Source organism: Ailuropoda melanoleuca, chromosome 3, assembly GCF_002007445.2.
Source record: "Ailuropoda melanoleuca isolate Jingjing chromosome 3, ASM200744v2, whole genome shotgun sequence".
Classification (NCBI taxonomy): Eukaryota; Metazoa; Chordata; class Mammalia; order Carnivora; family Ursidae; genus Ailuropoda; species Ailuropoda melanoleuca.
In genome coordinates this window covers 79,176,871-79,199,080 of record NC_048220.1, presented here as the reverse complement: position 1 = coordinate 79,199,080, position 22,210 = coordinate 79,176,871, and the positions used below count along the sequence as shown (strand labels likewise).

Genomic DNA, 22,210 nt, shown 5'->3' with positions numbered 1-22,210 from the left:
AAAAGTTGAAACCAGTTAAAATAAATGAATCAGAGCTTCCCTATTAATATTAGCAAACAAATCTTAAAATATTAAGTACGAAAAGCAAGTTACAGAATGATAAACATTTGTAAAATCTTAAAAATATGCAACAAGTGCCAAACATAAAAACAATGCTTATGGATAGTACAAATAGTATAGTATGGCTATAGTATAAAATTATAAGGAAAGATAAATCAGAGAAGTAGGAAACACTGGAGCGAGAAAAGTGAATAGAACACCAAGGAGGTCTTCAAGTTTATCCATATTGTTTCAATTCTTATTTCTAAAATATTTTAAGTATGGTAAAATGTTGAAAAAAATTAAAATGACTTTGGATATGGGTATTTACGATTTCATTCTCCGTATTTTTTCATATTGGAAATAATTTATATTACAAAACGAACAAAAAAAAGAACCTACAAAGAATTCTCCAAAAACCTTTTCCAAAATAAAATGTATACAAACCACTTAAGAAGCAATTTAAATGGACTTCCAGTAACAACCAAGATGGAGAAATCCCACTACCATCTATTGCTCATACAACCAAAAGTCTGGACAAAACTACAGAACCAATTACCTGAGGACACTGCAAAGTTAACAATGACAGGCAGACTGGGGAAGAGATGCAAAACTTACAAAAACTCATGGCAAGGATGAGTTTGCTGTTTATTCTTCCTCTATTGTCTCCTGACTTTGACCCAAAGGGGAACTCAGAGATGAAATGTGTTAACAGTAAAGGGCACAAAAAAATTGAGAGAAACTTTGCCTTCCTGGCCAGGGAACCAGGAAAACAGACCTCTGTTAGCCAGAGTAGAGAGAGGGTCTCCCTTCTTTTTCCCCTCTTCCTCCTCTCCCAGCGGATCTCCCCCGAAAGTGGCTGCAGTCACAGATGTACATTGCAGTGGTGGCAAGGAGGGGAGCGTCTAAATACCCCAAGAGAAATAGGAAAAGGCAATTCGGTGGTTCCAAAAGTGCTGGGGGGACATCCTGATATTTTCTTCTCTTGTTGTTCTCTTGCCCTTTACCCCAACCATGACCCTGGTCAAGTGGAACCACACAGAGACAGAAACAGCTGAAAGTCCAAGAGAAATCCCCTCTTCATAGCAGGAAGAAATGGAAGAAATGGAAATAAGAGAGTATGGCAGTCATCTTGATGAGGACATGGCTGGAGAAGATGATCCCATAATTCTGTACATGACATAACACAATGTTGGGAGGTGTATGTCCACGGCATTTCTACACATTTCAAACTATCTTTTCAAGAACGTTTATACAGCAGACAGCCTTAGAAACGAGGGACAGTCTCTCCTCATGATTTGTGGGGAAGGAGAACGGATGCAAAGTACAGGCTGCCTGCTACGCCATGACTGAGGGACTGTCTACAGCCACCCGGCCGGCTGTTTCTTGACCGCCAAGTTCGTGGAAGTACGGCGAGCAAACCCGACAGCATCCCAGCATGCTGCTCCTCAGAACTGCTTGACCACTTGAAACACAAGTCCCACGCGCACCCGCAAGTTGCACACAGGCTAGGACTCCATTTATAGGATATTCTGGGAAAGGCAAAGGATAGGGACAAAGAACAGGTCAGTACCTGCCAGGGGCTGAGGGGAGAGCTGGACTACAAAGGGTGAGCACAAGAGAATTTTGTGAGTTGGAAAAAAAAAAGTGCTGGATCTTGATTCCTGTAGTAGTCACATGACTCAAAATATTTGTCAGAACTCAGAGAAGTGTATACTAAAAAGAGTGAATTTTACTATATGTAACTTTAAAAATAGTAAATAGATATAAAAACATAAATTTGAAATTTATATTTTTAAACTTCAAAAAGCAGCTTGGAAGTTCACATTCACTAAAAAATCTAAAACATTCACTCAAGAAATGCTATACTTCATAGATCACTTAACATAGAACGTGGAAATATTAATAAACTAATTTTGGTAGTGACAGGGTAGCAGGAATTTCACATATTTAGAATATTCTTGTTATTTGGTGTTCCTTCTTCCAGATCAGAAGATGTTCTTTCTATTGTCTCTGTTTTCTTTTTCAGGTGTTAAATACAGAAAAAAACCCACTATGATTTCCCTTTCTAAAACCCTTATCTAAGCTGGATCCTTTATCCTATATATTTTTTTTTTCTGTATCTTAACCTTTCACTAACTTTCCTTTTTTACAGAGACTAGATTTTACTCCTTAAGGATTTTGGTATCTGTTGCAGCTCTGTAATATTGTTTCTAGTTAGAGCTTCACCTCAATTCATGTTATCCATTTTATTTATTATCACCATTGCTTAGGGTTCATCAAGCATCCCCACAATGTACAGGGCACAAAATGATATTTAAATGTCAAATATCAAGCTCAAAGATCCTGTCCTTTTATTCGCCTTCAAAACTGTCTCAAGTTTGACATTAAGATTTCGATATAAAGACAGATAGCTTTGGGTTTGGGGGCCATATATTTCACTCAACTATTTAATACCAGAAGAGCACGCCCATCTTGAATTTGAGATATATAAAAAGGGAAAAGAACTAGAATTATTCGGTCAAAGAAAGAGAAAAAGTTGAGATGATTTAACATACTTCTGTGGCTAAGCTATAGTTTGAGGGCTTGAAATTGCTTAGGATTTTTCCTGAGTAAAAGGGCAAGTACTACAAACCAAAAAACAATAGCACTTAATAAAAGCTTATTAAATGAATGAATGAATGAGTGGATGAAAAATGAATGCAGAATATCTCAAAGTACCAAAATAGTGTTCATCTGTTTGAGACTACAAAGTTTACACAAATGTGGTATAAGCAGCAATCCTTAAAATCATAAGTAACCCCTAAAAATTAAAGATCAGAGTTGATCCAACAATCTGAAAAGCTTATTTCAATTGATTCTGTGTCTTTTCATTAAATTTTAAAGACTTACCTGTAGATGATCAAACAAATAATTTTTGGTTAATTTGAGTTTTTTCAGTGTGTTTGTTTTGGAGGGGCCACGATAGCTCATTGTCTCTAATTACTCACAATTACAAAATATGCCTAGACTTCTTTCTCCCTTTGCATATAGACAACCGAAGCAATTAAACTATGTAATAACCGAATCAACTTCATTAGTGATAAGCTAGAAGCCAGTGAAATACACACACACATATGTATGTGTACGTGCAACCTGGATATTTAATCTCAATACTGACATTTTCTTCAATATTTTGTGTTACTAAAATTCTTTCTGACTTCTTATAAATAAGAGTGCCACTGCATAAGGTATATCTGTGTATATGTATGTGTTTGTATGTGCGTGTATACACATATGCACGTGCTATATATTCACATTTATGTATATACACACATATATGTGATATGTACTCACATGTATACACACACGTATGTATAAATATAAAATGTTTAGGTCAGATTCACAAGCACAATTTGTAAATACGTACTCCTTCTAATTTTCAGCAAAACCTTATTTCATGCCACATAAGTTATCTACATATTTTAACGTTAAGAGTAGAGTACTGAGACTATTTCAGTAGTTATCCATGTGAAAAATCACGAATCTTAGTATAAAAACATATTTCAGATCTGCAGCATTCTTGGGTAGAGAGAGGGTCTCTGTATTGCTTGATTTCATTTAAACTTCCTTTTACAGATGCTAATGAAGAGGACAGCTCTCTATTTCACTGAATAATTACTCTCATCATTTTCTCCCTTATTTCTGGCCTTAAAAAGATGTATCTCCCATGTCTATTTTGAGACTATTTCTCATTTCATCTCTTTCAACTACCAAAAATGTCATTCCTATTGACACCTTTAAAATATTTATACAGTATTATCATGGTTTCTGTTAACCTCTCATCCATTTCCTTCATTCTGTCTTCACCTGCAATTTTTTAAAAATCTCCTTACTTCTCTGTGTTTCTTTAAACCGCATTAAGTGGGCCATCGGGTGGCACGTACACACACACACACACACACGTATACACCAATGCTGTAGCAAGCGTCGGCATAATTTTCCAAGCTGAGATGTTGCTCTCTTTAAGTCAAGATGTCATTCACAACACTTTTTACAGAATTTGGGTCTTCTGGCATTTTGAAACTCATTAATTATCAACCACACTTTTTCAATTTGATTACAGTATCTATGTGAACAAGTAGAATATAAATGAGAACCCCCAGGACAAAACAAGTTAGCAAAATCATATGTTTTTCTTCTACTATTGCCTGAGTTGAGGGACTTCTAAAAGAATCATATTGGTGTTAACTTGCTTTCAGAGTCATCAGTATTTTATTTCATACCTCAACTAATTTTAAAAAATTTTGGCTTTTACTGATATAAATAATAGTAAGAAGCTGTTTATATTGTATGTTTGTGATACAAAATTAAATGGGTTGTATCTGTGGCATGGCCTGAATCACCTAATCAGTTCTTGAAAAATGTATTGAATTCCAACTAAGCACAAGGTGCTAGAGGGATACAAAATTGTTATGATATACTCCTTGATCTTAGGCTGATTACAGGGACAATGAGAATGCTTATAAAGAACTAAAACAAGGATTGGGGAATAGAGTACAAACGGTCTTATTCAAACGAACAGAAACGTATTAAGTGCCTAGCTATACCATATTAAGTTTCTTCATATTAATAGCTATGTATTCTCATGCTTGCTCCACTTGTAATTTTTATCATGGAACTACTACTAAAATAACTATATTTGCATAATTTCTTTCTTGGACACTTTTCAAAGGCTTATATTAATCATCAAGACACAAAGGGAGAGATGTAGTAATATACAAGCAATACAACATGTAAAAAAATCCTAAACTGATCAAGTAAAGAAAAACAGACATATGTAGCATTAATTGATCTTTTTTAAAAAGTGGAAAGATGGGTACTATTTCATAGCATGAAAGAAAAGAATGTGCCAAATGACCTAAGATTTTTGAGTATTCGGTATGTTCATAAATGTCAATATTTCACTGAATTTACAGATATAATATTTGTTCAGAACCTAGTATTTCTTCATTATTTTCCTATATTTGTAATATTTCTAATATACAGCACCTGCTTTACCAAACAGCTAACCAATTTACCTCACCACAAGTGACTGAGAGATAATCCCCTTCCCAATTGATTTTTAGATATGTCCTTTATCATATTTTCCCCACATACTTCCAGATGAATAGTAATTTGTCACATCTGTGTATTTTTAAGTGTAATGAGAAGAAATGAGCGTAATACTCTGTGAAATCTAACTATAAAAATGTACAGAAATGACTGACTCGTAGGTAGTCATTCACGTGCATCATGTCTTGGGTTAAGAACAGTTTCATCTCCTAGATATTTTTCTTCTATATTTTTAAATGTGCTTATTTAATTTTTCTTTCCAATTTTACATATTTTTTTAGTTTTACTCTCTAAAGGTACTTACATTTGTGCATGTAATTAGCTGGTTTCAGTGGAGCATTTTATTCAATTTTTACATTTCTATCTTCTAATTTATTATTAACTGGACAAATCAAGTGGTTTCTGTAAATCTGGTGAGCTTACCCTCAATTCCTTTTCCATGTTCTTCTAGATCTTTGCCTACACTCACTTTAACTCCACACAAGGTGAACTTTAACAAGTAAGAAAGAATAGGGTTTTAGAAAGACTTTTAGTTATCTTTTACTTCTAGAAAAGTATTCAGAAGGTAAGACAAGACAAATACCAGTAGGATTAGGTGATGCAAGGGAAGGTTTTTGAAAAATTATGTAACAGTCCCAACAGCGTACATATCAAGAAGAGTTGGCAAAACGTCTGTTTTGTCTTTTACTGCACTGTTGGCGCCAGGTGCACAGTAGGTACTTGCTGATTATACGAAAGAGTAAAGGGCAGAGAGAGAGAGAGAGAAGGTGATAAAGGCTATGGGAATGCGAGAGTGTATCTGTGTTAGCGTGCCTTGAGGAGATTTATTAACTTGTCTCACAATCCTACCCATTTTTGGAAGAAGGATCTGAGTAATGTACTTTAGTTGACCCAGAAGGACTTGAAACTTTTTAAGCCACTATTTCTCTCTTCGTCTTCTGTGACCTTGAATTCTGCTGATTCTCTTGCTCCTCTGTGACCTTGATTCTGCTATTAAAATTTGAAAGTGCCTAAAATCGAATTTTGCTGACAGACTCCAGATGAATAACTTCCGTGTTCCCTCTGCTCTCATCTTAGGAGCTCCATATGGCTTAGAAATACCACTCATCTGCCTGCTGTGTTGATGAAACTGCTAAGAATGACTGTCACATCACAAACCTCACTGTCACAAGATGACAAAAGTTACTGTACTACTTTGCATATATTTCATACCTAGAAGAAGATTATGAACCAGCTGTCCAGATTTCTGCCAAAAATCAACTCAATTTTAAAAGATCATTAGATTTCAACTTGTTTTAGACCCCAAGCACCAAGACAATTGAAGGAAGCAGACGGTAAAGTAAGAGGATAGGGGTTTGAGGAAGCAGGAAAGAGGTAAAACTGGGAGAATGTGTTATATCATGGCCTAAGAATAAACCTGGGTCAGAGCTGCTATCAGTCTTGTAATTTTGTGCTAGTGACTACTTCCCCAGAAGTGCCAAACGCGATGCTCAATTATCTCCAAAATTGTTTCTGGCCCTGTGCATACTTCCACATTGCTAAGGCATCTCATCAAGATTAGAATCACTCAGTCTATCAAGTCATTCCACAAACACTGAGTACTTACTAACTACTAGGGAACACAGTGGCATGAGATATATACTATCCTCATCGCACGAGGATTACTGTGTAGTGAATTACAATATTAGCCGTGTAAACAAATAATTACAGAAACAACCACAACTTTCCCATGCAAGTGTTATCTCATTTGAGATAATAGAGCCGATAAGGGAAGATTACCACTATTTTATGGATAAGGAAGTGAGGCTTCAAAAGATTCACACTACTAAATGTATAATTACAAAGAAATAAAAGTGTTGAAAAGGAAATATAAAGTGTGTAGTGGGGTATTTGATTTTGCTCAGAAGTCAGGGACATTTCTCTGAAAAACTAATGTTTACAGTTTAGCTTTCTTGTTCAATCTAAAATACAACTGACCAAACACAAGCTTAAAAATTCTAATTCTTAAATAGATGAATTTTACCATTTTCTGCCTTAGAATTACTTCAGAATGACTGCAGTGAATATACAGCTCATAAAGGGAAGACCAAAAAAATAGTGTTCATGCAGAATATCATTTTAGATATCTTCTTTTGAATTCTGATGAGGCTGTGAAAATCAATTTTGGAACATCAACTTCTCCAAAAAGCCATAAAATAGGCATTTCTGCTTCACTGATTCTTGATCATTAGGATGCTCTGAGATGATTAAAGTTTATAGAGGTCACTCCTTATACCTCAAATAATTACCAGTCTATTCCCTGATAAATGTGACTTCTCTTATTTCCAAGGGTAGAATACATCTACTTTTATTCCAAATTCCTCCTACATTCTCCCTACCTACGTTACAGAAATAAGATAATGAAGAGAATTTATAGGTTCAGGATAGTTCTTTTAATTTTTTTCCTACCTGGGATTTGTGGTTCTCAAATTTTAGAAGGCATCAGAATCATCTAGAAGATTTGTTAAAGGCCCCACTTCCAGAGTTTCTGATTCTGTAAGTCTGGAGCAAGGCCAGAAAATCTGCATTTCTAACAAGCTCTCAAAGGATGTTGACAGGACCACTCTAGGGATTGCACTTTCAAAACCACACACCTAGGAGGTGAACCTTAGGGAGACCTGCAACTAAAAGTGGAAAAGTACCTATATTTACTAAAGTAACTAAATTTCCCTTGTCCCTAATTAGCATCATTGATGGTCATATTGAGAAACAGTCACATAAAACTCAGTACGTGTGATAAAGATGCATCATAGGCACTGTCTATGTCTGCTCCGCTGGGAGAAGCAGCACAGCGTGGTGTTCGGTGTTCGAGAGCAAACCCCCCGAAGGCAAACTGCTTGAGCTGGAATCCAAGCTCTGCTACTTAATAGCTGTTTTCTTGAGAAAATTACTTAACTTCCCAGTGCCTCAGTTTCCTTATGTATAAAATTGGGAAAATAATAATGCCCATCTCATAGTCAATTTATGAGATTTAAATGAGGAAAGCAGTTAGAACAATGTCTGACTTACAGTATACACAGTGTTTGTTAAATAAAAGCTGGTCTCAATAAGGACTTTCTGGCACGTTTCCTCAGATTTCAGAACTAGGCATGGCTGTCCTCCTGCACGGCTTCCTTTTTATCCTATTTTTGCTGTTTATAAATTCAGAACTGAATTTCTAGCCTATATCCACTTTGGAGGAGCTTCTGGTAAAACTTCTATATGATAATTATATCTTCATCAAATACTTTATGCTTTTTTCTCTTCGCTCCTGTTTTATCAGCCCCTCGCTTTTAGTGTGTTTTATGAAAAATATTTTTGCAAGAGCCTCCAAATCCTTTGTTGCAATGAAGCAAGTCAATCTGCTGATAAATATTAAAGGTCTGACTTTTTCCTATCTTTAAATACTATCATTATAAAAAACTTCGGCTAAGCTCTAGTGCCTTTGACANGTGTGTTTTATGAAAAATATTTTTGCAAGAGCCTCCAAATCCTTTGTTGCAATGAAGCAAGTCAATCTGCTGATAAATATTAAAGGTCTGACTTTTTCCTATCTTTAAATACTATCATTATAAAAATGACTTCGGCTAAGCTCTAGTGCCTTTGACACAATATATGCTATCCCATGCATTTCGTTCAAAAGATGACCCAAATCCCTTCCAGGAAACCTTTTATAAAAAAATCCCACCAGTAAGTCATTCTTTTGGCCTTTTAACAAACATAGTGGGTCTTTAATAAAATGTGAGCAAACAGCAAGAGACCTTATTAGGATGCACGTATCTGTGCAACAAAATAACTAAGGTCAGAGTTTATCTGTTTCTTTTGCTCTTCACATCACTTAGTAATAATGCTAGAGCTACCGGGGATTTCCGATGACCACTTAAGGACTATGGGAATCTGGTGACAATAGCGAAATGTTCAATCTTTTGCAGAATTTCTAGAAATTAACAATTTTTTTTTATATCGGTCCAAACCTTCAAACATTGTTTCTTCATTATGACTTCTAAATGTATCCTATGTTCTTGCCAACAGGCCTGAATAGTCAACCAATTTCAAATACATTAGTTCTTTTCATGGAAATTCTGGATCAATCACGTTTATATAATTCACGTGAAATGGCACTGAAGAAATTATTTTAAGTGGCATTTTGGCCTGGATGATTTCCATTAGATAGAGAAATCAGAATATTACAAGAGTTTATCTGAACAGATGATGTCTTTCATGGCCACTTAATTGACAAGTGAAGTTGGCCTGTAGAATGAATTATATTTTACCNTGGCCTGGATGATTTCCATTAGATAGAGAAATAAGAATATTACAAGAGTTTATCCGAACAGATGATGTCTTTCATGGCCACTTAATTGACAAGTGAAGTTGGCCTGTAGAATGAATTATATTTTACCAATAATGGAGAGAACTAATATTGTATAATATCCAGTATTAATGGGGTTAGGATGATTGTATATCACACTTAATGATATACTTAGATAAGAAATGAGTATTACAATATGGATTACATTTTTAAGTGATTTTTTAAAATTGTGTCTTTTTCTTTACTCAATGCTATATAACATTTCTTGAACTCTTGAATTTGACTTGATATTTAAATGAGAAATACTTCTGTTTCTCAAGCTATAACTTACAAACACTAACTTTCTAAATTGTTCATTTTCCAGTTATTGTTCCACTTTCCCATTTTAATAACTTTGACTTCCATATTCTTTTCCACTATTTTCTTAAGCTTTATTAAATGAGAGAGTTCACCATCAAAATACACCTAAACTCTTTTCTATTTTCAGAATGAATTCAGTATAACTCATTAGTTCAATCTCTAACCCACACAATGATAGAGAGTCTCCCCTGCCTTTTGTCCCAGATTGTAAGCATATCTGTTTAATATATCTAGGTCAAATTTATATTTCTGTAACAAGAACCTAATGGATTTTAAGGAATTTAGTACTATTATGAAAAAGATGACCTAGTATCCAGATATCTTGATTTTTTTTTAAAGCTTCCAAAGCTTAGTGGATAACACATTTTACCAAATCAATGGATCTTATACTTTCCAACCCAGATAGCCATAATTTCATTGCATATATATATGATAATAAGTGACATTTTTAAAGTTCTTGAGAATTTACAAAATGCTTTCATTACCTTGTCTTTACCATAACAAGGTAGGTAGATGAAGTAAGTACAGAGAAAGAATGTGGGTTTCAAAGTGAACAAATATATTGTCTGAAGTCTTGCAAGAAAAACAATCTAGTAAGGATACATTTGGTGGAGAAGGCACCAAGCTGTCAGCCTCTGAATGGCCTTTCTCGCCTACTCAGCTTCAGGAAATAATTGGGGAAACCCCTTAAGGGAAGAACATTGCTTTAATTGCTCTAACTCCAAACTAGAATTTCTAAGGGGTTAATAAAGGAAATGAAACTTGCCATCAGTCAAATCAACGATTTAGGCTTTTCCAAATATCTAAAAAAATAAATACTTTAATTCACAAGATCTATGGTAGCTGAGGAAAAATTTCACATTCTTACCAGCTTAGAAATTTATTCAATTTTCTACAAATAAGCCATGAAAGGATGACATACACAAGAAGTCACTGAATCATTGAACAATAATCGTTTCCTTAACTATTAGTTGTCACATAACATTTCCAAATTAGTAATCCCTATAAATCTCCCAATTTGGATCTTTTCTAGTTTCATTGCTCTTTCTTGAAAATGGATACAAGAATTAAAATCTAAGGCATTTAGGTCCTACTCTATGCATTGAATAGGGACCAAATGACCACCTCTGTTTTATGTATTACAACATTCCTATTAAAACCTAGATTTTTTTTGGACTACTTGTACACAATTGCACCTATGAGTTCATATCATCCTATGTTCTTTAAAATTTTCTTTCAATTTTTAGTTATTGAGCACCTTTTACGTGCCATCATTAAACCAGTACAAGGAAGACAAAAGTAAATTAATATAGGTCCTTGACCTCACAGATACACAACTAGAAGTATATGAAAAACAGGGGTGCCTGACTGGCTCAGTTGGTAGAGCATGCAAGTCTTGTTCTTGGGGTCATGAGTTCGAGCCCCATGTTGGGTGTAGAGATTACTTAAAAATAAAATAAAACAAAATAACTTTGATACTACAAAATAAGTGATATCATCGTGGTTTGTGGCAGAATTCTATGGAAGCGCAGGGACAGCAGGACCTAATCTGAACTAGTAGGGTGAAGAAAGACTTTTAAATAGGAAATGATGCTCAAAATACATTCCAGGGGGAAAAAAGCAGCATTACAAAGATTTTTTTTTTTTTTTAAGTATGAACAGCGGATCACATTCTGAAAAGTGAAAGGGATTTTGACAAGTCTGGGGGCACCTTCGTGGCTCAGCTGGTTAAACACCTGACTTGATTTTGGCACAGGTCATGATCTCATCGTCGTTAAGATCAAGCCCCTGTGTAGCGCTCTGCGCTCAGTGGGGTATCTGCTTGAGATTCTCTCCCTCTGCCTATCCTCCCAGTCATACACTCTCTCTCTCAAATAAATAAATTAACTAAAAAAGAAAGAAAGAAAGAAAGAAATTAGTCTGATTGGGAAGACAGACAAGTAAATAAGAATTATGATTGAGGTGATAAATCCTATTCCAGTTTGTACGGACTACTTTCTTTCGGGACAAAGACTGTCACAGTCACCACGGTACCTTCAGTACCTAGGTTCCACCACCTAGTAGGTGTTCAATATGTATTTGTTGAATGCTAACTGAAGAGCCAGTCAGACACATGCTTCAAACCTACAGATTTCTGGAAAATTCTGACCTGTTTATTTCAGATGAACACTGATGNAGATTTCTGGAAAATTCTGACCTGTTTATTTCAGATGAACACTGATGACCTTCCTGAAACCCCATATTCAAGATTGTAAAAGCAGGGGAGGAGTCTCTTAATTTCTAGAGAAGATTCAAAAAACTCTGTTGACTCATAGTTCAGCATTAGAATATTTAAAAATGATGGTTATGACATGTATTTCATACCTTTGAAATGGGTAAGAATTTCCAGAACTAAGTAAAAAGCTGCATTCAAACTAAACAAAAATCAGTAACATGGAAATAAATGAACTAAAGAAGATGATTATGGTTTTTGTGACTCTTGTTTGAAACATTGCTGGTTCTCTAATGTTTGTTCTTCCAGACTAAGGAAACTTTCTCTTAAGATATTCATAACTTACAAAAATGTGATAAAACATTCCTCTGTGAACAAATTAAAGCATTTAACTTTTCTCTCTCTCTGAACCCTCTGAAATTCAAAATCTCTGTAAGTGTTCTTTCTTTCATTGCAATTATAGTTGTTTGCGTAAGTTCAGTAAGAAACGGTTCTCCTGGGGCGCCTGGGTGGCGCAGTCCTTAAGCGTCTGCCTTCGGCTCAGGGCGTGATCCCGGCGTTATGGGATCGAGCCCCACATCAGGCTCCTCTGCTATGAGCCTGCTTCTTCCTCTCCCACTCCCCCTGCTTGTGTTCCCTCTCTCGCTGGCTGTCTCTGTCAAATAAATAAATAAAATCTTAAAAAAAAAAAAAAAGAAAGGAAAGAAACCGTTCTCCTTGTAACCATCGGAAACGTTGGTTATTTTACCAAAGCTTCGACTGGAATGACATGAGACGTGCATAGACTCAGATGTGACTATACAACTTAAAGGAACTAAGGCTGACCTTATGAAGCATAGAGCCATAAAGCCCCCTTGGAAATGATGGCCTGACACCTTGCTTACAGAGTTCCCAGCAGCCCTACCAGGTGAGTAAAGAATGTTACTTCCTGGAGGTACCTCAGGATGCTTTGGGGTCCTCAATAAGAGGAATTCGCCCACATCTACAGGTATTGCAGGCATGTCTGATGGCAAGTATTTGGCCTGGCTTCTGGCCTAGAGAGGCTACTGAAAGTTCAATCTAGAGATACCTTAAAAAAGTTCTAACAAAGCAAATTTTAAAAGGTCTATATGGCCAATCATTGTTCTTGCTGAGTTTATGTAAATAATTAGGCCAAGTTTGTTAAAACCGGACTTGCTTTTCAAATAAATTAGCTATCTCTGATTAAAAATGGGGATTATAGAGAGGAAATGTTTCAATAACACATTTTTGTAAATACTAAATTTTAATACTATTTATTATAAACTAGACCAGATCCTGAATTCTTCTGGTTTCCTCAAACATTTGGCTATGGCTCTCCAGCTAAGATTTCCAATCTTTTTCCATTCTCTTGACTTAAAGTCATTAAAAACTAACACTGCCTTTTTTCCTAACCCTAAAAACTGATGCTGGAGAACTTGAGGTAAACTTCAGAGAAAACTGCCACAACAGCTCATGTATAGACAATCTTAGTGCTTATTATTCTGTGGAGATAATGGATGACCCCACTTTCCCTATGATTGGACTGGATGATGCACTTGGGGATGCCCTTATCTCCTGAGACAAGTCTTCTCCCACATGCCAGTAATTCCCTGAAATTAGAATATTGCTCAGGCAAGACCTCAAACAAACAGGGCTTCTTGATGGTCTTATTCCTTAGTCATATTTATCCTAGAAGCCACCTCTATTCATGTAAAATTGCGCATAAAGTCTTTAGTCAAGCATACAGTGACCACCTTTAACTAAGCTTGACATGCAGTCACCCACAAATTTAAAAAGTGGCCCTCCAAAACCGAACAGCCCTTGATATCCTGACTGCAGTTCAAGGAGGTCTAGAATTAGATGACTGGCTCCTAACAGAACCCAATACTTACACGACTCTAACTTGTGTCCACAGCATCCCTGGGGCTGGATAGGACACTGTACTCTGGGTTTTGCTTGGCAAACCATTATTTTACAGGCAAAATAATGCAGACACATTATTAAAACCATTACCAACCCAGCCAACCTTCCAAATTTAAAACAATGGTGGACATGTTTTGTGTCTCATTGGTATGACCACCTAGCATCCATCATTGTTCCCTCTTTGGGACTGGAGGAGGTTGTCTGGCACATGGAAGCTCTTAATAAGTACACGGTCAAAGCCCTAAATGGCACTCAAAATAGCATTTCTCTATTAAATATCGAAGTAACACAAATGTGTAAAGTGGTTCTATAAAATAGAATGGCATTAGATGTTTTAACTGCTGCACAACATGGAACATGTGCTAATAACATGAAAGCAAAATGTTATGTACATATTCCAGACATCACCAAAACAAAATAAAAGATACAGTTACTCAAACTGGTGCTTTAAAGAATCTCTCTTTCCTTTAGTGATTGGTTGAAACTCTTGTTGGAATGGAGGAAAATGATGGTCAGCTATCAAAGGTCTTTTATTCAGGCTTCTCTTTCTCATAACAGCATTAACCTTATTTTGTTGTCAATCCCGGTATTTCCCCGCCTGTTGCCAAGACGCCTTCATTGCCATAACTTCCGGCTGACAGATAATCCTTTCTATTCAAGGAGGTTCATATATGTTGTCTACTTGGACTGGCTGCCTCTGCCTTTGGTAACTCCTATAGATATAAATTCCCCTACCGACCAATGTTGACCCATAGGGAGAGACAGCTCTACACCCTTATTCTGCAGGAAGAAGTTACAGAAGGTAAGACCTTCCACCTTTAACAACCTTAAAGATTTAGGGTCAAATTGTTCAGTGGTGAATGATGAGGGAGCAGAAGTCAAGCAAGGACAAAGAACAAGCTGACACCCCATATCCACCCCCCCCTTGGGATACGTGTGACATTCCTCAGGCACTCCATGCCCTAAAAGAAAGGCAGAAGGGAATGTAAATAAATTTCCTTCTAACCTGCATCCCATTGACAAACACATGAGAAAGGCAGAGTATATATCTTATATCTTAATGTTAATGCTTTGCTAGAGGGAAAAACAACCTTAGCTCCACAATAGCAAAGCCTCCAGTATCCCAAGAGCCTTCTTTAGCATATGAAAGTCCTTTTGGACACCTCTGTTTTTCCTTACCTCCCCCAACTTCTAAGTATCTAAATCAGCCACCCTCACAATCCCAGGGCAGCAGCTCTTTCTACCCATAGGTCCTGTGCCCATGCTTTAATAAAATCATCTTTTTGCACCAAAGGAAAAAAAAAAAAGATTATTATGGTCTCCAACTGAAGTGATTCCAGGGCCAAAAAAAAGGATACAGATTTATTATTCAAAACAGAACACAGCATTGCCAGAAAGTATTGATAAAATCATTAACCCTTGAGTCCATCATTAGGAAATATCTGTAATGGTAAACCACAAAACAATGAGGGCCATGATCTGAGCATGAAGGTTCTTTATAACTAAGTGACACACAAGAAATTATAACTGAACTTCGCTGATCTTGAGTCTATTTCTCATTAAATAGTCACCAATCAAGGTTTCAGGATGTCCCACAAGATAATTTCTCTCTGGGTATTCTAAGACCTCATTTTTGGTCTAGTTTTAATAGGTAGTAGTTGTTACATAAATAACAGAAGGAAAAACTTTAAGTTTCATTTTCTCTAAGGCTTATAGATGAATGTGGCATTCCATTTTAAAAAATCACTTACAGATATCTTTTTAATGTCCTTGGTCTTTTTAATTTAAATCCTATTATCTCGAAGTCATTAAAATTCTTAGCACCCATATTTAGTCTACCTAAAGTAAAGTAGGATGTGGGACAAGTCTTTTGTGGCACAATTAAATTGTTCCCTACAAGGACAATGTAGCAAAAGGTGAACGCTAATTTAGTTAATACGGTAAAGAAAGATAAATGGCTCTTCTAAAAAGTGAAAACAAGCAATGCCTGTTCTCATATTTCATTTTCACTTTTGAAATAGGTTAATACAGGACAGTAATTTGCAAATAAGGAAAATGAAATATTATGTAAGATTGCTTCACTGCTTTAAAGTTAGTATCAGAAAGAAGTCTCATCAAGCTGTCAAATGAATTTTACGGAACCAATCAAATACAGTTTGTGATTGTATAAAACACACAAGACGACTAAGAATGCACCAGAAATATTTTCCATCTGTACTTAAAAACAGTTACAAAGTTTGCTAAGAGCATGAGAACCACATGAAAAAGTAACTTCTAGTACAAAACCACGGAACTGAAACAGAACGTATCTTATTTCCAAAGGGATCTCATTCATAAGCCTCAACCATGCTTCACTTTGGAAACAGTAAAAGCTAAAATTTCTATATTGTTCTAAAATAGAATATAAAGTCTCGGTTGTAATTTTTTTCAACTATTACATCAAGCATTTATTAAATGTCCAGATTTTCTCAAAAATAACATCAAATATTTACTGAATTATACATCAGACACTGAGATGCATAAAAATGAATAAAAATATCCTTATTGCTCTCAAGGGGCTTATTGCTAATAGGGATCTCAGACAAAACTAATAATAATAGCTGAATGAATAAATTAGCTACTGTAACTACCACAAAGTTCAGTGTGAACGCAGGGGAGGAGGACCTTTTTTTGGAATACTTTATGAATATCAATGCTAGACAAAGTTGACAAGTAATTAAAATGGAAGTTAGGTTATCATTATCAGAGGTTTTCTACCTCAGAAGTTTTTGCAGGCCACAGGCTGTGGGGCCAGCGAGAGGAGAGGAGGGTGAGTAACTGTAAAGAACAGGGGTGATGTGTCTGAAGAGACCCGCCAGCCTGGAGGCAGACAGCGCCCTCCTCTCCTGGTGTCCTTTTACCTCTTACCAACTCATCTCACGCACTCCCTACCTTACCACTCCTTGCCCCTTCTCTTCCATGGACCCCTTTTCTCCTGCTTCAATTACAGAAGTACCTGATGAATGCATACTCTGTCAGAGTACCTTTGTCTTTTCCTTGGTTGAGACTTCTTGCTTTCACTACCTTAGTCCATTAGAACATCAAATAGATTCTCACTAACATTTGAAAAGTAAGACATTAAAAGAGATGGTGTTTCTCCATTAAATTATTTAGCACTGATAATTTCCAAAATAAAATAAATTATTGGCAACATGTTGTGGACTTTTTTTGTACAGGTAAAGTGTGAATGAAAACAAAATTCAGCAATACCCCATTTCATGTTAAGATTTTTTTTTTTTTTTTACTCATTGTGTGGATTGTCCACAAACTTGGCTAAATGTTAAATTGTCCAGATATATGATTAAGATGAGATATCTATAAATGTTATAGGTATAATCTTTTGGTATTTTGGAACTTGTTTAAACTTTTTAATATATTGATGCTAATCTTATTAATATTTCAATCATAAATCTGGATCCTAGAGAATTTTACCATTCTATTCAGCAAAAACTAAAAATAGAGGGAAAAAATGCTGATGCAGAATGTTTTATATTAAGTTGTATTTTATATTCGCCTTTGGCCGTTATTAAAGGACACTAAAAACAACAACCAATGAAATCTCTTCCTAAACTTCTGCAGAAATATTGTTAAAGACATTGTTATATCTAAAATCCCAAGACAGAAATTTCCTTTGGAACTTACTGGTAAAACTTGGCTTTAAGCAAATTAATATCCTTCCTCCTCTCTAATCATGAAATAAGTTAACTCTTTTCCTATAACGGTTTACACCTAAATTTCAAGCTCAACACAGAAATTATTAAAGGTCTTTAAGAGCCTGCATTTTGTACTTACTGTTGTTAAAACGTCCACTATTATTTTTTCACTGGTACTAATAATTTGTTTCTATCACTATTTTAACATTTTTTACTGTAATATAATTTGATTATGGCTGTACACATTCTTTCTGAAACACGGTAAAATGAAAACTGATTTGTTTTTTAAATGTGCCAATAAATGCCTTAACTTCTTCAAACAATTAAAAGGTAGATAGCCTTCAACATTTTAATGCGGTATGTGGTATCGCCAACTATACTTCAGCTATGCTTGGTTTACATTTACCCCTTGCTTATAAATCTTCAGTGGAATGACATTTTCCATAGATAAATCCCAATATTGGTATTCAATGATCTAAAAAATCTGACTTTAGCTGAAACTTTTGAGATTACTCACCTTTCTAAATCATCTGCTTCTGTCAAACTGATCTTGACTTCCTTAAAACAAGTCCCATGTTCTGGATTACTCCCTTACCATTATTTCCCCTGTTTTAGATTATTCCCTTACCATAACCACAAAAAAATTTCCCTACTCCTGCTTATCCTCAAGGCCTACATCAAGTCCATCTTCCTGTGTGAATCATTCCCAGGCCATTTGTTCTTCTTCTGAAATTGGTACATATTGGTACATACCGGTACTTTAAAAATCAATTTTATTGGTTTTTTAAAAACCTTTACATGAATATTTTTCAAATTGAGTTTCACAAAATCAGTTTTTGGATGTAGACTTTTTAAAAAGATAATAGAATGCATCACATATAAGAAGCATAATAAAGTTGTTTTACAAAACTTGTTTCAGGCATAGACACATATACATAGCCACACTTATAATTCTGTGTGTCCTGGGTCTCAACATAAAATACAATTTCTTTCTATGCATTGTGGAGAAAAAAAGTCTTAAAAACCCAGCTTTAGGGTTCTACTAAACATTATTATATAACATTATGTTACAAAAATTTTAATGTTACCGATAACATGTTCAATGAAAAAAATCTAAAACCCAAACTTAAGCCAAAAAAAAAAAATACCCATAATTTCTCTAACTGGAGATAATCATAATATTCTGGAGTACAGTCTTTCAACTTACATGTATATGTATATACATACATACTATGTGTATGTCCATTTCACTTTTTGAAAATGGGATAATACCATAACACTATTTTATAAATTGTTTTTTCTACTTTAACAACATTTAACATGAATAGTTTATCCTTTTAACAATAATTTTTCAATAAAGCATCTCCCTGAAAAATTATAACTGCTTGAGAGCAGCTACCACAGTTTCAAATACTTCTTAATTTAAGTTTTGAATGGACAAAATATTCAGAGTGTTTTCAAAAAATAAAATATAAACAGTAAAATAAAATAAATGTAAACAGTAAAAAGTTTCCCTTAAACGTTTGCTGCTGATTTCAAACCCACCAAAACAAGTATCCTCCGTTAGACATCATCATCATTAGTATTAGCATCTTGAGTATATTTTTAAAGTTTCTTTATCGTTAAAAAAGCAAATTCAGACATACAATCTTATACTCCCCATATTTTTTATACTAAAGATAACACAACATAAACTCTGCCTTATAGTTTAGTTTCTTTTATTAACAATGCACCGTGGAGCTGCCTTCAGTGGGCACCCAGAAAGCTTCCTCGTTTATAGTACTCCATAGGATGAGGTACCATAATTGATTTGATTAGACACCTAGTGATGGACATTTCAATTATTTCCCATCTCCTAATAGTACAAACAATGCTGCAGTGACTAATCTTGTTCTGACACCAGTTCATATGTATACAAATGTAATTAAAGAATATAGAATTATTAATGCTAAGTCAAAGGCATACACATTTTACAATTCTGATGGATTTTGCCAATTTGCCATCTACAGAGACTCTTCTAATTTATACTCTCATTAGCAAAACATCAAGAGCCTTTTCTGAGCATCTTTGCCAAGAAAGTGAATTATTAAACTGTGCGTTTATGCCAATGTAATAGGTGAAAAAATGATATCTCATTATAGTTTTAATTTCTGTTTATTCCACTGAGTGAAGCAATTATCTGCCGTATCTTTAAAAGCCATCTGTATTTTTATTTTTTGAACTATCCCCTCATGTCCATTGCCAATTTTTCTGTTTGGTTGTCTCTCTCTCTTTTTAAACAACTTTTAGAGGCTCTTTATATATTAAAGAGATTGGTACTTTTGTGGTACAGGTTTATACTGATTAAATTAACAAGAGTTTTTAATTATGTATTTATCTTTTTAAAAGCAATTATTATATATATACATGTATTGTTTTCTCTTTTTCTCATTCATCCCTTTATGCTTTTATCTTTATTAATTCCTTCTTTCTGCTTTCTTTTATTTAATTGTGGGTTCGTTTTTCCTAATTCTTTGAGTTATATGCTTCACTCAATTATTTCACTTTTTGTTTTATGAAATAAGTATTTAAGGCTCTACATTTTCTTCCGAGTGCAGCTTTGGCTGTATCACTTAAGTTATATGTAAAATTTTATTTTCCCCACCCATTTCCTACATTCATTGATGTAAGCAAGGAATATACCCTGAGAGCGTCAGGGTAAATTCCTCCTTCCAAAGGTATTTTTGCTGGAGCTTGGTAAGATCTACAGCAGCTGGGCTATCTGATCATGTCTTAACTTGGTGCTATACAACTTCTGCCCAATCTAAGGTTGGCTACCATAACCTGTACTCTGAAGTTGGTAAATTATCTATGGTTCTTAATTTCATGAAAAATGCAGTTTATGGATATTTTACTTTTGTTGTTCTCTTTGCTAAGGTTTCCAGCAGGCAACAGGGTAAAAAACGTTGTCATGCAACCATGTTCATGCCAGAAATCCTCTTATACGTTTTTTTTTTTTAAAGATTTTATTTATTTATTTGACAGGATAGAGACAGCCAGCGAGAGAGGGAACACAAGCAGGGGGAGTGGGAGAGGAAGAAGCTGGCTCATAGCGGAGGAGCCTGATGTGGGGCTCGAACCCACAACGCGGGATCACGCCCTGAGCCGAAGGCAGACGCTCAACTGCTGTGCCACCCAGGCGCCCCCTCTTATACATTTTCTTACATGTTTCTACATGCTTCTCTGAGTCTGTGTACACAGACACATTTCACAAATACTTTAAAATGATGAAATGACACACTTCGGGCAATGTTTGTGCTATAAATACCAAATCCTGACCTTCTACCTGAGTTTAAAAAATTCCAATGAGTTATTCTTTTAACCTCTTGGGACTCATCTACCTATTCCCATCATCCCTAAAATATTTATAAGGTAAATAAGAAATATATGGAATAGATTACTGAAAAACCTCGTTCCTTAGACTAAAAAAAATCATAATATTTAAGAAAGTATGAGGTAGGCTTATGGGTAAAATACCCCTGAGAGGTCATTTAAAGAACATTAGTGGCCTCCAGGGCCTATTAATTTTGAGTCTAACATTGCTCAAAATAACTGCTGGTAAAGTTTGAGATAAGAAACTGAAAGTCAGTCTAGGTGCTACATGTGCTATGACAGGGTTCTTTTATTTTATTAAATGCATCAAGCCTAAAATCCAAGTTTAATTTGACTCCCCAGACTATATTAAATGAAGGCTGAATATTTCAATATTGCCCTGTATTTTCCTTAGTACAACATGCTATATAGTTCCTGCTGGACTAATTTTCATAAAGGATGACACCATAACTGTCAAGTTCACTGTTACTTCCTAGTGCTAGAATATTGGAATATAAAAAAAAAAAAAGTTGTTGAACTACCGACATTACTGAGACCATAGGTTATAATTTATGCTAGTGGAGGTTATAGTAAAAAGATGATAAATAGAACCGAATAAGTTTCAGGACCCACCTCAAAAATGTACGAGAAAAATGATTTAGGGTAAATTACAATCTCTGACTTTCCTCACCTAATAATGGGGATAATAATGCTCAATTCACAGTTGTTGAAAAGATTTAATAAAATAATAGAAGTAGAGGGTCGTCAACAGACTACGCACTCAATAAGTGTCTTTTACTCTTCCTTCATAGTTTGAAATCTTCCAAATTTGACCCTTGTTGTGACTTATTTGTCATGTGAAAAAGTTTTTAAAGAAGGAAGAATATGATATTTTACAATTTCCAACATATATCCACAGAGATTTCTTACATGATGTTTACAACAACCATGTAGGGTTACTGTAGGCAACTGACTTGCCCCAGATCACATGTTGGGAGTGGTAAAAATTGGCATTTAAAATTGGATTCCTTCCCCTCAGTTCAGAGGTCCACATGGAGATTTATGTATTTTTGATGAATTTATCCTGAGGCAGACATTTTGTAACTTTTTGTGTTCTTCCATTCTCAATAGACCTAAAAATTGATCTAAAAGAGGCAATTAAATAGGAATCTTAACAGCAAGCATTCTATATCAGAACTTCCCCCCCCC

At 35.1% G+C, this 22,210-nt stretch overlaps 1 protein-coding gene across 5 annotated transcripts in view; it reads right to left on the bottom strand.

Annotated features, from left to right (window-relative positions):
* FER (FER tyrosine kinase) overlaps window positions 1–22,210 on the bottom strand; it is a 418,243-nt gene that overhangs the window by 188,874 nt on the left and 207,159 nt on the right. The window lies entirely within an intron of this gene.